This window comes from Melospiza georgiana, chromosome 7 (genome assembly GCF_028018845.1).
Source record: "Melospiza georgiana isolate bMelGeo1 chromosome 7, bMelGeo1.pri, whole genome shotgun sequence".
Classification (NCBI taxonomy): Eukaryota; Metazoa; Chordata; class Aves; order Passeriformes; family Passerellidae; genus Melospiza; species Melospiza georgiana.
Genome location: NC_080436.1, coordinates 1,549,219 through 1,564,467, shown reverse-complemented (window position 1 = coordinate 1,564,467; position 15,249 = coordinate 1,549,219).

Here is a 15,249-nt window from a genome sequence, read left to right as displayed (position 1 = left end):
GGCCGTTTTGCGGCCATGCCCAAGAGAGACTGGCAGGGTGCCCTCCCTCTGCTCTCCCTTGCTTGGCTTTCTGACTGGCTCTGAGCCTGGGGCTGCCATTCCTCACTTGTGGGGAGCAGAAGCACAGCCGGGATCCCGGCACTGCCTGACAGCACTCCGGGCACCGGCACAGCCACGTGTCCGAGTCTCAGGCACCGTGCTGCTGCTTCATTTGCTCTTGGGCACAGCCAGAGCTCCCTGCTAAGCCAGGATGCTCTCTGCTTCTGCCCTCTTCCTCATCCTGTGCAGGGATGGAGCACTGCTGTGCTTTCAGGAAGCTATTCTTGAAAGCTTCCAGCATTCTAAGCTCCTTTGCCCTCCATGGATGCTTGCCATGGAATCCCTCTCAGCTGGGCTCAGAGCATACTCAGGTTGGCTCTCCCAAATTCCAGGGGCTCCAGGGTGCTCAGCAAGATGTGTAACGGCACAGTGCTGTGGAACTGCACCTTCAGCACAGGGACCTTTCCAGCCTGACCTGCCCTCGTTCCTCTGGGTCCATGCACAAAACACGGTGTGGCAGAGAACGGCAGCAGGGCCTGTGTGTCCCAGGGTCGGGGATTTGCTTAAGCTCCACAGGGATGCAGGCAAAGTGAAGAAGCCAAACTGTTTATTAATGAAAGGTGAAGCAAAGGGCTGATATGGGAGGGAGAAAGGGAATGACCAGGGCTTCAGGGCTGGTGGGTGGGAGATATCTACAGGCAGGGTGAAGTCAGGAGCTACTGAACTTCTCACAGGCTCAGCTGTGCCCAGCATCAGCTCTGCCTGGAGCTCCAGTGGCAGTGGGAGATGGCGTCCTCTTCAGTGTCTCCTGGTGCTGTTCTTGGGACACGGGTTCACTGGATCCTGAAGATGCACCCAATTCTTCAGCTCTTCTGGCACATTGGGTGTGAATATCCAGGTTACCATGGGATGGACTAGTGTCTTTCCTTGGGACTTAAATGGCTGGAACAGAGAGGAAGAGAGCCACAGTCAGCACCCACATCTGCAGGAATCCTAGGAGACGCTCCTGCCAAGGTGTGCTGGTTTGTGCATCACGGACATGATGTTTTGGGAGAGGCTGCTGGCAGGTTGCTCCGTGTCTGATCGGAAACCAGTCAAGGGTTGGCTTTGGGAATTGATAATCTGGAAAGCCGTACATGAAAGCCTCTGTGAAAAACACACGTTACAAACGAAAGAAACTTGGGAACTTTCTCTTTTCCCTTCTGGCAGACAAAGAGGTAACACAGCTGACGCAGCCCAGGCCTGGCTGAGGTCAGTGAAGAAGTCAAGTCCCAGATGGGAGGGATGAGGAGATGCCTTTAGGTTTAGGCTGAAATCCTCTTGTAAACATATGGAGAACGACACTTTTTTCCCTATAACGCATGAAGGTATGGGGAGATGAAAGTGTTCAAATGGAAGGTATGGAGCAAAACCTCCATGCTAAAGTCAGCAGATGTTAAAGTAGCTGTGATGCTACGAAAAGTTTGAACAGAGACGGAGAGAAGAGTGATGAAGATCCTGTGCCCCCAGGAACAGAAGATCTCTCTTGCTAGAAATGGAAGATGATTTTAGAGATAGATAAAGAGAACCTTTGCCTTTGAACATCTCAGCTTTAGAACAGTACCCCCTAAGCTGACATGGCACAGAAACACAGCTGTGGGAAAACCTTGTGGAAAATGGGAGCGATTTCAGAATTGCAGATTTCCCTGTAGTGTGGCTGCTTTCATGGAAATTAAGAGCTATGAGAGAACTGTTTTCTTGTGGAAAATCTCCATAACATTAACAAGAGGGACTTCTCCTTAAGTGAGCAGGAGGACTATTCTAGAGGTAGTAAAGTGACTCAAACTTTTGGTTTTGTCTCTTTACATTGTCAGTGGGAAAGAAACAGTTGTAGGGGGAGGTGTTCTGAAGATTTTGTTCTGATTCTTATTCTTATTACTCCTTCTTTTAATTACTGTTAATAATTTTTTCTTCATACCCTTTTAAAGTTTGGAGCCTGCTTTGCCTTCCTCCTAATCCTATCTCAAACAGAAAATTATTAAATACATGCTACTGGATGAACTGGTGATTAACCAACACGGAACTTACCACACTACTTGGAACATTGGCCAGGAAATGATCAATTGGCGAACCAAAACCACTACTCAAGGGTGTCCCACTCAGCTCTTGCATCGGCCAGAAGAGAGGAGGGGCCAACGGGATCAGCCGGAGGACGCTGGCCACGAATCCCCCCGACCAGTGTCCCTGAAATCGCTCACTGTGCCCTGCCCAGGCCACCCCTCATCCCCACAGGGAGCAAAGCCTGCCACAGCCGGGACAGGGACTGCAGCTCCGTGCCGGGGCAATGCAGCTCTCCCGGGCAGTCCCCGCTGTCAGCGCGCTGCCCTCACTCACCCGGATTGTGGGCCCGGAGCTCGTCCCTCTTCCCCCTGAGGCACCGCCTGGCCATGCCTGTGAACACAGAGGCTGTCACGGCCCCAGCGGCACAGCTCCGTGCCAGCGGCGCTGCCGGGGCAGCAGGCGGGGCTGGGGCCGAGCTGCGGCGGGCCGGGGAGGGAGCGCGGGCTCAGGGCTCACCGATGATCCTGACGGCCGCCTCTCGTACGGACTCCTGAGGGCTATCCAGTAACCGCACGGCCCACTGCATCAGCTGGACCGCTCTGCTCCTGTCCTCTGCCAGCTGCAGAGAGCGGCAGGAGGGAAGGGTTGGCGCGGGCTCAGCCCCTGGGCCGGGCGCTGCCTGCGCCCCGCCCCGGCCTCCCCTGCCCTCACAGCCCTGAGGCGCGGCCAGCAGCCGCTGGCCAAGGGCTCCCGAGGGCAGGGGGCAGAGGGCCGGCTGCTGCCCGGGGAGCCACGGTGCCGGCCCGCAGCCCCACCGGGCCGGGGCTCCGTGGGCACCCGGCTCGGGCCCACGGGAGCCTGGAGAAGAGCCCGGGCGGCCTCTGGCTGCAGCAGCGGGCAGGGGCACAGCTGCCCGGCCCGCACACTGAGCACCGCCCTCAGGGGCCTTCTCCGGCCTGAGCCTGGGGCTTCAGGCCCTCCTTACCAGGCAGTTGGCAAACTTCAACATCTTCTCCCTCTCAAGTAGCTGCTTGAGCTTCCTTCTCCTCAGGAACTTTACCACACGAAGCAGCGTTTCCCGAGAGGCCTGGAGGGGAACAGATGCACAGATGCGGAGCTGCTACCACAGCCCAAAGAAAAGGACTTGCGTCCCTGTGCCAAGGCCAGGAGCCAGAGGCTGGAGCCTGGGAGAAGCCAACCAGGAGACATCTGTGACCCTTTCCAGGGGGGCACCAGTGTAACTCAAAACCTCACCATTGCCACACGCTTGTTCTCATCATGGCAATGAAAGAAGAGTGGCAGAAGGCTCTGGCTCACAATCTTCTTCAGAGATTTTTGTCCTGTATTGACTACCAAGTCCATCACCTTGAAGAAGAGATTCAGGGAGAGCAGCTGCATATGGATGTCGTCCTGGAAAAAAGGAAAATACCTCAGCACCAATTTCTCCAAGCCCATCTGGGCAAATCCTAAAAGTCCACAAAATTTCTGGGCAGCAACCAGTGCCCATGGCGGGGGGCACAGAGCCTTACGCAGTCAAAGAGCGGCAGGAGTGCCTCAGCCAGCTTCGGGGCAGTGGTGCAGGATATCAGGATATGTTCGTTCTCAAGTATATTTGTGAGCACAGAGAGAGTCATGGTGACAACATAAATATCGGCATCACCCAGCAGCTCCACAAGGTTTTTAGACAGACTGCACATTCTTCTGGCCTGTGTGGAACACAAGGCTGTGCTGGGAAGCCGTGGACGGCTGCACTGCCAACACCGCCCTGGCACTGCAAGGCCATCCTGCTGCTGCAGGGCCCACAGGCCAACAGGCCTGCCCCAAAGCACTGGGGCAGGTGAGGCCGGAGAGCTGGGAGCAGCTGCCTCAGCTCCTGAAGCCCAGCCAAGGCAAATGAACTGTATTCCCCAACCCCATACTGCTCATACAACTTCAGCCACTGCCCCCTTCTCACCCTCAAGGGATCCTTGCTGAGCACCATGAGGCCTCTGAGCGCCAGGCGACGCCGCTCCCTGCACTCACTCTGCAGGTACCTTGACATGATCTCCAGTATGCTGTCACCACATTTCATCAAATCTAGGCTCTGAAAGACCTGAAAGGCACAGGGTAGTGACAGGGGAGCCGGCCAGCAGGAGCCCAGAAGCGCACAGGGCTGGGCCCAGGCAGCAGCACAGGGCGTGGGCACCGTCCCAGGCAGCTGTGGCTGTGAGAGGGCAGGGAGCTGGGAGGCAGCTCAGCCAGGCAGCCCTGGAACCAGGCTCACCTCCACAAGGAATGCCAGAAAGGGCAGATCCCAATGTGGCTCCTCCCTGTGCAGCCGCTTGACTAGATGGATTGCAATGAGGGAACACAACGGGATAAAGATACGGAACATCTCCCTGGAAGGGGGAAAAAAAGACACCAAGACCCTGAGGTGAGGGTGCTAAACCTCTCGCAGGAATGACTCCCAGATTTCTGGTCTTTCCCCAGCATCCCTGGAAGGCATGTTGGCCCTTTATGAGGCAGCTCAGTCTGGGCACCTTCCCCTCCCAGACTTTTCCAGTCTCCTTGGCTGTCCCTCAGTGACAAGGCTCTCTGGCCCAGGACTACACGGACTGAGTGGGGCACAGGGCACAAATGCCGGGGGCAGTGGGGAGAAGGGGGTCTCACCTGGCCAGCAGACCCATGGCATAGTGCTGGGTGTCAGCACACAGCATCGTGTCCCAGCCACGCTTGCGCTCCATAGCCACCACCTCATTGTAACATCGCAGTCGGCAGAGCAGAGCCTTCATGGCCTGCACTGCAAACCTGTGTGCAGAGCAAAGCCCAGGTCACACTGGGAGCGCTGGCACTGGCCACAGGGGCATGGGAAGGACAGGAGGACTGGGACCTGTTGGGCTTGCTGGGAAGGCGGTGTTCCTCCTGGCATGCTCTCCAGAAGTGATCAACTTCCTCTGGTGGCATCTGCTGTGTGGTGATGACAACATGGAAAAGCAGAGCCACAAAGAGGTGCCCAGAATAAGGAATCATTGACTTGTGGCACACAGGCACAATGACCCAGATCACCAGAGTTGCCTGCAAAAGAAGCAGCCCAAGACAGCGCTCAGTGCCGAGGTGTCTGTGGGGCAGGGCCCAAGGGCAGATGCAGGAGGAGCAGCGGGCCTGGTGCCCCCTGAGCCTGCCCCTAGCCCAGGGTTCAGCTCAGCGCCTGAGGCATGGAGAGGATGGAGAGCTGCCGGTGAAGTGACCGAGGGAAAAGCAGAGGCCAAATCCAGAAACTCACAGCCAGGGAAAAAACGTCCTTGTTGTCCCCATCAGAGGTGCATGCGCTGTGCAGTGGCCAGTCCTCCATCACGCAGAGCAGTGTTGGCAGCACTTTCTCCATGGCTGGTCCCGATGACTTTATGGTTCTCCAAATCATTGCAGCAGCTCTGTGGGATCAGAGCTCTGTGTCAGGGGCATCTCAGTCCCTGGACCATGCCCTGTGCAGCTGTGGGGGCCCAGGTGACAGACCCCGGTGCCCTGAGGGGCAGGGAGGGAGCATTGGCAGCAGGCTTGGGGAACAGAGGGGCCCCAGGGTCCTGGACCTCTGTGTCTGTCTGGCAGAGCCCATAGCACAGCCTGCGCAGGGCCATGGGCCCCAAATGCTGGTGGGCCCTGAGCCGTGCAGGCACGTGGGCCCGGTACCTGTCACATGTTGGGGCACAGCGCAGGAGGGTCAGCACCACATCAGAAGGGTGTTCTTCAGCCATCCTCAGAATGTCACTTTGCAGCCTGGCATCCACAGTGACATTGGACAGTAGACTCTGGTGGATGCTCCTTACAATGGCTGGCACCTGGAGGAGCCATGGGGGAGATTTCGAGTGCTGTCCAAGGGAGCAACTTCCTCAGCTTCCCCCAGGAACTGCTTCCCTTGCCCCCACACTGTGCTGGCCTCAATGGCTGAGGCTCCCCAGTGACCATGGCTTGAGGGGACACACAATCCTGGTAATCCCCCAGGCCTGGCCCCAGGCTGCTTACCTGCTGCGGAGAAGGAACAGCACTGTCGTCACAAAAATCCATAGTGGGAGCAGGAATCCCAGTGGGAGTGGGTGTGCTGTCAGTTTTTGAGATGTCCTCAGTCTCTTCATTGCCAGTGTTTCTGATGACCACATCCTCGGTCATTGCTGTGAGAAGAGCCTTTGCCCAGTTTTCAGTCACTGAGGTGTCAAAGTCTTGAGAATGCTCCACCAAATCTGGGCTGACATCATCGGGCTCTGCCTGGAGCTTGGTCAGCCCCGAGTCAGGCTCGGCTGTGCCCTCAGCTGCTGCAGTGCTGGTCTTTGTGCGCCGAATGTGCAGGAATTTCCGGAATCTCTGCAGGACAACAAAGCACAGAGAAGGCAGGGATGCTCCATGGCATGCTCCAAGCATGGTGCTGGGCTGAGCAGGGACAGCAGGCCCAGCCCAGGTCAGGGTGGCTGCAGGTACCTTCAGGGTTTTGCGCAAGCGGCCACGGCCGGGTTCCTGCTCTTGTGTCTTGTCCAGGGCTGCACCTGGCAAAGAGCGAGCGCGGCCAGAGCTGAGGGGCTGCGGGAGAGGCCGGAGAGCACAGCCCAGCCCTGTGCTGCCCAGGCAGGGAGAGCCCCGGGATGGCCCAGGGGATGGAGCACGGCCCCTGCGGTGTGTCTGCCCTGCCCCTGTTCCATCCTGTCCATGGGCATGTGCCCAGGGGACGGGATGGGATAGGATGGGATGGGATGGGATGCGGCCAAGCTGGCTACAGCCATCAGCCCTGTGGCCCAGCGCTGACACTCACCATCCTGTAGTGTCTGGATCTGCTCCGGATCTTCAGTCTGTTGTGCTGGGGCAGCTCCACGGTCTTTCTTTTTGTTCCCTCTTGAAACTTTGAACAGGCCAAGGAATCTGCCCGCCATTCCACCACTCGGCCTTGACGGTACCTTCTAGAGAGATGCCCCAGGATATCGCCAAGTCAACAATTGCAGTTGTGCCTTCAAGGCACCTGCAACAAAGAAGCACCAGAAAGGCTGCAGGACAGTAAGTCCTGCACTCTGGTGTTGAGGACTCCTGCCAAAATCACAGGAGCCTCTTCATTAACGATTCAGGTGACCAAATCCCACGGTCTGGACTTGATGGCACTGGCCGCAGTAAAGGGAGATGCCTGGAAAAGTTCCGAGTGTCCAAGTCCTGCAGTCTGGCCTCTAGGTCAGCTGCAGGAATAACGCCACGGAAAAGCTCCGGAGGAGACGGGAACAAGGGTGCTGTGCGGGGGCTCCTCACGGCACTGCTCTGTCCCATCCTGTTTCGTTGTGTCCTCCAAGCACCCGGGCAAGCTTCTATTTCCCACGTGTCACAAAGGGCCCTTGGACACCGGGTTCCATTCCATGCCACGGTGACCGTGCTGCACCCTGTCACCAAGGGCCCTTGCACACACTGCCGCCCTCCCTGGGGCCGCCCCCAGCCCAGCCAAAGCGGCCCAGGCTGGAAGGAATGCCTGGCCCCAGGTGTCTAAGGCAGCCCCACAGGATCTTTAGGAAGCGCTCAGAGCATCAGCAAACGCTGCCCTGCTCTGCGGGCTCAGGGCAGCAGAAGGAGCCCCCAGGGCTGCCGACGCAGCCGCACTGGGAAGGGCACGGGCCCTTCCAGGGACGCTGGCATGGCCTCCTTGGGACACGTCCCGGCCCGTGGCCGTCCTAAACCCGCGGGTGTGACTCGCACAAGGAACGTGTGGGCCCGGGCACCAATGCTGCTCTGAGCCCTGGGGCCCGGGCAGCGCTGCCATCAGCAGCTGGGGCAGAGTCCCTGCCCAAGCAGAGCTGCCACCCCCCGAGCCCTGGCAGCGCTGGTGCCCGTCTCCTGCCCCAGAGACCTGTGCCCCCGGGGGGCTTCTGTGCCACAGGGAGCCAAAGCCCACGAGCATTTGCGGCTGATGGCAGGAGCACCTGGAGCAACTGCGGGCAACACTTGGTTTCTGTCAGGAGCTCTTCCTCCCTGCTGGAATGATTTTTGCATTGAACTGATTTCCTTCACCACAGAAACATCTTCTCCTCGAAGGCACAGAAGAACCTGGCATAAAGAAATCCGCACTTCAAGAAAGCTTAACTTCCCATTGTTCATCACAAGGACTTCCAAAAAGGGACAAATTTATTGGCTTGGCGGAGAATGGGAATGGTTTTGAAGTTTGTTCCACACACAGAGCAGCAACTCATTTGCTTTAATATCACCCACTGAAAGTCACTTTACAAAATCTAACACTACACAGAGCCAAAAAGAAGACCATTCATTGGATTGGGATGGTAATATCCTAATCCTCTCAAGGAATAAAAGCACTCAAGGAATGTAAGACCACTCAGTGTTACAACAGTAACCCAAGCAAATGAATGGATGGCAGAAGGGCTGATCCTACCCCAGTACAAATATCTAAGTTGCCTCTTGTTCCCTGCAGGGGAAACAGGACCAGTGAAAGAAATTGTCACAGATATTCTTTCTGCCCTCCACAACCAAAGCTGTGCCAAGGCACAGATGCTGCCTTCAAACTGACTCAGATTCCAGCCCACACTCTCACCTTCCAGACAACTCCTTCCTCAACACGCCCCCCAACACCCACCCCCCAAACACCCCCACAGAAGCCCTCAACGCCCCGCCAGGAGCCGCATCTGTGCCCGTCCCTCCGCAGAGCTTTCCCAGCCTCCAGCAGAGCCCCTGGTTCCCTGCACGTGCCATGGGATGGCACCCAGGAGGGTCTGATCCAAGGCCTTCCCTGGCAGCAAAGCCAGGCTGCCCGGCCTATGGTTCCTGGATCATCCTTCCCAGCAAGCCTTCCCGTGCACGGCTGTTCCATTGGCACATCTGCGCTCAGCTCGGACTGCTCCACTCAACCAGGGCTGCTGGGAAAGGATCCAGAGCAGCCTGGCAAGCTCTTTCTCCAGCTCCCTCTTCACTCCTGGGGGAGGTAGAACATTCCACAGGAAAGCATCTGGTGCCACACAGAGTGGGTGGCATCAGGCAGCTCTGGGGAGGCCCCTCAGGACTGCTGTATCCTGAGGGAACACCGCTGGCCATCCCCTGGGTGTATCTGCAAAAGCTTCAAATCAGCTGCCTCAGCTTCCAGGGCCTCTCTTGGCCAGCATCCTGACGTGGCTGCAGGGCTGCTGCGAGGGGCTGCTGGGACCCAGCGGGACAGGACCGGCTGTCTTGTGTCCTCGTAGCAGCCCTGACACAGCCAGGGCCATCCCGAAAGCAGAGAAACGCTCACGTGTCAGCAGAGACGAGCACGGAGCCCTGGGCTGCTCTCAGGCTATCTCAGCTGGGCTCGCTCCACCACACGGCCCCATGTTAAGGCCGGCTGATGCCCAGCTGCCAGAAATGCCTACCTTGTTCTCTCCAAGATGCACAGGCAGAGCCAACGAGCAGGACACCTTGGGAGGCCTTTTCTGAGGCCAGGGACACACCAAGGTCAGCCAAGGCTCTCCATGCTGCCTGGCCCATACGTCCCAGCTCTGTGCTGGCCCTGGGCCACAGCAGCTCCCACCAAGCAGGAGCCAATGCATATTGCCAAGAGTTGAAATACAGCAGACAGGAAAGATGTGAAAAGTATGTGTGTAAAGGCCTTTTAATTCACAGTTCTCACAGAGAGCTTTGGGGCTCATGGCTGGACAGAGATGCTCCTGCTCACACCTCTGTCCAAAGAGGGTAACACACCCTGCTGCAGGTGCTTGGATTGGTTTGCACAGGTCCAGGCAGATGCCAAACCTGCTCCTCACTGCCTTCTCCGTGCCCCTCTGCCACGTGCAATGGGCCTCAAGCACTGAAAGGAGCACAGAGAGCCAAAGGGCGACACTCGCACCTGCCTCACTGGGAGCTCCCTGGCAAGCGCTTTCCTATAGGAGCAAGCCCCTTTCCTCCCAAGGTGTTTCCCCAAATGTCTGGCATTCCTAGGGAAGACCAAAATGCCACTGTTGAGTCAGAGATGACACAGACTCCAAAAGGAATCAGACGCCTAATCCACTTTATGATGAAATCCATTCATTTATATAGTCTAATTTGCTATACATAGACCTGATTGGTCCTTTAATCAAAATATCGACATCATTGTCTAAATAAGAAAGGACCCTTTAGTAAACATATTTCCATAACATTCCACATCTTCACAAACACCAGGATCAGCAACTTTAGATATGAAATTTTAATAATAATTTCGTTTGCGCTTTTCACAGCTTTTCCCAGAATCATGCCTGGGAAACATGTCTGTTTCTTCCTGTGACCAGAGAGCGGCCCCCACTCCAACACACCTTTAAGTAACGCTGGCAAGGCTGAATGACTTCAGGTCCTTTCAGGACAGGCACTCCAGCTCTAGCTCCTCTTCCCCCAAGTGAGTTTCCAGGTGCAGGCTCAGAGGTGCAGCCCCAGGCCCTCTACAAACACAAGCTGCCTCAGCTCCTGCCTGCGCTCACAGCACCAAAACCAGGCTGTTCCTGGCCAGGGACCAGAGCCCTGTTCCTGCAGGATGCTCTTGCCAGCACCTTCCAGGTCTCTCTGCTGTGCACACAGAGCTTTTCATGCCCGCTCCCAACAGGCTTTGGAACACAGAGCCCAAGCTGGCTGGCTCTGCCACCAGCACAGCCCAAACGCAGGCGGAGGAAGAAGCAGCAGGGGCCGTTTTGCGGCCATGCCCAAGAGAGACTGGCAGGGTGCCCTCCCTCTGCTCTCCCTTGCTTGGCTTTCTGACTGGCTCTGAGCCTGGGGCTGCCATTCCTCACTTGTGGGGAGCAGAAGCACAGCCGGGATCCCGGCACTGCCTGACAGCACTCCGGGCACCGGCACAGCCACGTGTCCGAGTCTCAGGCACCGTGCTGCTGCTTCATTTGCTCTTGGGCACAGCCAGAGCTCCCTGCTAAGCCAGGATGCTCTCTGCTTCTGCCCTCTTCCTCATCCTGTGCAGGGATGGAGCACTGCTGTGCTTTCAGGAAGCTATTCTTGAAAGCTTCCAGCATTCTAAGCTCCTTTGCCCTCCATGGATGCTTGCCATGGAATCCCTCTCAGCTGGGCTCAGAGCATACTCAGGTTGGCTCTCCCAAATTCCAGGGGCTCCAGGGTGCTCAGCAAGATGTGTAACGGCACAGTGCTGTGGAACTGCACCTTCAGCACAGGGACCTTTCCAGCCTGACCTGCCCTCGTTCCTCTGGGTCCATGCACAAAACACGGTGTGGCAGAGAACGGCAGCAGGGCCTGTGTGTCCCAGGGTCGGGGATTTGCTTAAGCTCCACAGGGATGCAGGCAAAGTGAAGAAGCCAAACTGTTTATTAATGAAAGGTGAAGCAAAGGGCTGATATGGGAGGGAGAAAGGGAATGACCAGGGCTTCAGGGCTGGTGGGTGGGAGATATCTACAGGCAGGGTGAAGTCAGGAGCTACTGAACTTCTCACAGGCTCAGCTGTGCCCAGCATCAGCTCTGCCTGGAGCTCCAGTGGCAGTGGGAGATGGCGTCCTCTTCAGTGTCTCCTGGTGCTGTTCTTGGGACACGGGTTCACTGGATCCTGAAGATGCACCCAATTCTTCAGCTCTTCTGGCACATTGGGTGTGAATATCCAGGTTACCATGGGATGGACTAGTGTCTTTCCTTGGGACTTAAATGGCTGGAACAGAGAGGAAGAGAGCCACAGTCAGCACCCACATCTGCAGGAATCCTAGGAGACGCTCCTGCCAAGGTGTGCTGGTTTGTGCATCACGGACATGATGTTTTGGGAGAGGCTGCTGGCAGGTTGCTCCGTGTCTGATCGGAAACCAGTCAAGGGTTGGCTTTGGGAATTGATAATCTGGAAAGCCGTACATGAAAGCCTCTGTGAAAAACACACGTTACAAACGAAAGAAACTTGGGAACTTTCTCTTTTCCCTTCTGGCAGACAAAGAGGTAACACAGCTGACGCAGCCCAGGCCTGGCTGAGGTCAGTGAAGAAGTCAAGTCCCAGATGGGAGGGATGAGGAGATGCCTTTAGGTTTAGGCTGAAATCCTCTTGTAAACATATGGAGAACGACACTTTTTTCCCTATAACGCATGAAGGTATGGGGAGATGAAAGTGTTCAAATGGAAGGTATGGAGCAAAACCTCCATGCTAAAGTCAGCAGATGTTAAAGTAGCTGTGATGCTACGAAAAGTTTGAACAGAGACGGAGAGAAGAGTGATGAAGATCCTGTGCCCCCAGGAACAGAAGATCTCTCTTGCTAGAAATGGAAGATGATTTTAGAGATAGATAAAGAGAACCTTTGCCTTTGAACATCTCAGCTTTAGAACAGTACCCCCTAAGCTGACATGGCACAGAAACACAGCTGTGGGAAAACCTTGTGGAAAATGGGAGCGATTTCAGAATTGCAGATTTCCCTGTAGTGTGGCTGCTTTCATGGAAATTAAGAGCTATGAGAGAACTGTTTTCTTGTGGAAAATCTCCATAACATTAACAAGAGGGACTTCTCCTTAAGTGAGCAGGAGGACTATTCTAGAGGTAGTAAAGTGACTCAAACTTTTGGTTTTGTCTCTTTACATTGTCAGTGGGAAAGAAACAGTTGTAGGGGGAGGTGTTCTGAAGATTTTGTTCTGATTCTTATTCTTATTACTCCTTCTTTTAATTACTGTTAATAATTTTTTCTTCATACCCTTTTAAAGTTTGGAGCCTGCTTTGCCTTCCTCCTAATCCTATCTCAAACAGAAAATTATTAAATACATGCTACTGGATGAACTGGTGATTAACCAACATGGAACTTACCACACTACTTGGAACATTGGCCAGGAAATGATCAATTGGCGAACCAAAACCACTACTCAAGGGTGTCCCACTCAGCTCTTGCATCGGCCAGAAGAGAGGAGGGGCCAACGGGATCAGCCGGAGGACGCTGGCCACGAATCCCCCCGACCAGTGTCCCTGAAATCGCTCACTGTGCCCTGCCCAGGCCACCCCTCATCCCCACAGGGAGCAAAGCCTGCCACAGCCGGGACAGGGACTGCAGCTCCGTGCCGGGGCAATGCAGCTCTCCCGGGCAGTCCCCGCTGTCAGCGCGCTGCCCTCACTCACCCGGATTGTGGGCCCGGAGCTCGTCCCTCTTCCCCCTGAGGCACCGCCCGGCCATGCCTGTGAACACAGAGGCTGTCACGGCCCCAGCGGCACAGCTCCGTGCCAGCGGCGCTGCCGGGGCAGCAGGCGGGGCTGGGGCCGAGCTGCGGCGGGCCGGGGAGGGAGCGCGGGCTCAGGGCTCACCGATGATCCTGACGGCCGCCTCTCGTACGGACTCCTGAGGGCTATCCAGTAACCGCAGGGCCCACTGCATCAGCTGGACCGCTCTGCTCCTGTCCTCTGCCAGCTGCAGAGAGCGGCAGGAGGGAAGGGTTGGCGCGGGCTCAGCCCCTGGGCCGGGCGCTGCCTGCGCCCCGCCCCGGCCTCCCCTGCCCTCACAGCCCTGAGGCGCGGCCAGCAGCCGCTGGCCAAGGGCTCCCGAGGGCAGGGGGCAGAGGGCCGGCTGCTGCCCGGGGAGCCACGGTGCCGGCCCGCAGCCCCACCGGGCCGGGGCTCCGTGGGCACCCGGCTCGGGCCCACGGGAGCCTGGAGAAGAGCCCGGGCGGCCTCTGGCTGCAGCAGCGGGCAGGGGCACAGCTGCCCGGCCCGCACACTGAGCACCGCCCTCAGGGGCCTTCTCCGGCCTGAGCCTGGGGCTTCAGGCCCTCCTTACCAGGCAGTTGGCAAACTTCAACATCTTCTCCCTCTCAAGTAGCTGCTTGAGCTTCCTTCTCCTCAGGAACTTTACCACACGAAGCAGCGTTTCCCGAGAGGCCTGGAGGGGAACAGATGCACAGATGCGGAGCTGCTACCACAGCCCAAAGAAAAGGACTTGCGTCCCTGTGCCAAGGCCAGGAGCCAGAGGCTGGAGCCTGGGAGAAGCCAACCAGGAGACATCTGTGACCCTTTCCAGGGGGGCACCAGTGTAACTCAAAACCTCACCATTGCCACACGCTTGTTCTCATCATGGCAATGAAAGAAGAGTGGCAGAAGGCTCTGGCTCACAATCTTCTTCAGAGATTTTTGTCCTGTATTGACTACCAAGTCCATCACCTTGAAGAAGAGATTCAGGGAGAGCAGCTGCATATGGATGTCGTCCTGGAAAAAAGGAAAATACCTCAGCACCAATTTCTCCAAGCCCATCTGGGCAAATCCTAAAAGTCCACAAAATTTCTGGGCAGCAACCAGTGCCCATGGCGGGGGGCACAGAGCCTTACGCAGTCAAAGAGCGGCAGGAGTGCCTCAGCCAGCTTCGGGGCAGTGGTGCAGGATATCAGGATATGTTCGTTCTCAAGTATATTTGTGAGCACAGAGAGAGTCATGGTGACAACATAAATATCGGCATCACCCAGCAGCTCCACAAGGTTTTTAGACAGACTGCACATTCTTCTGGCCTGTGTGGAACACAAGGCTGTGCTGGGAAGCCGTGGACGGCTGCACTGCCAACACCGCCCTGGCACTGCAAGGCCATCCTGCTGCTGCAGGGCCCACAGGCCAACAGGCCTGCCCCAAAGCACTGGGGCAGGTGAGGCCGGAGAGCTGGGAGCAGCTGCCTCAGCTCCTGAAGCCCAGCCAAGGCAAATGAACTGTATTCCCCAACCCCATACTGCTCATACAACTTCAGCCACTGCCCCCTTCTCACCCTCAAGGGATCCTTGCTGAGCACCATGAGGCCTCTGAGCGCCAGGCGACGCCGCTCCCTGCACTCACTCTGCAGGTACCTTGACATGATCTCCAGTATGCTGTCACCACATTTCATCAAATCTAGGCTCTGAAAGACCTGAAAGGCACAGGGCAGTGACAGGGGAGCCGGCCAGCAGGAGCCCAGAAGCGCACAGGGCTGGGCCCAGGCAGCAGCACAGGGCGTGGGCACCGTCCCAGGCAGCTGTGGCTGTGAGAGGGCAGGGAGCTGGGAGGCAGCTCAGCCAGGCAGCCCTGGAACCAGGCTCACCTCCACAAGGAATGCCAGAAAGGGCAGATCCCAATGTGGCTCCTCCCTGTGCAGCCGCTTGACTAGATGGATTGCAATGAGGGAACACAACGGGATAAAGATACGGAACATCTCCCTGGAAGGGGGAAAAAAAGACACCAAGACCCTGAGGTGAGGGTGCTAAACCTCTCGCAGGAATGACTCCCAGATTTCTGGT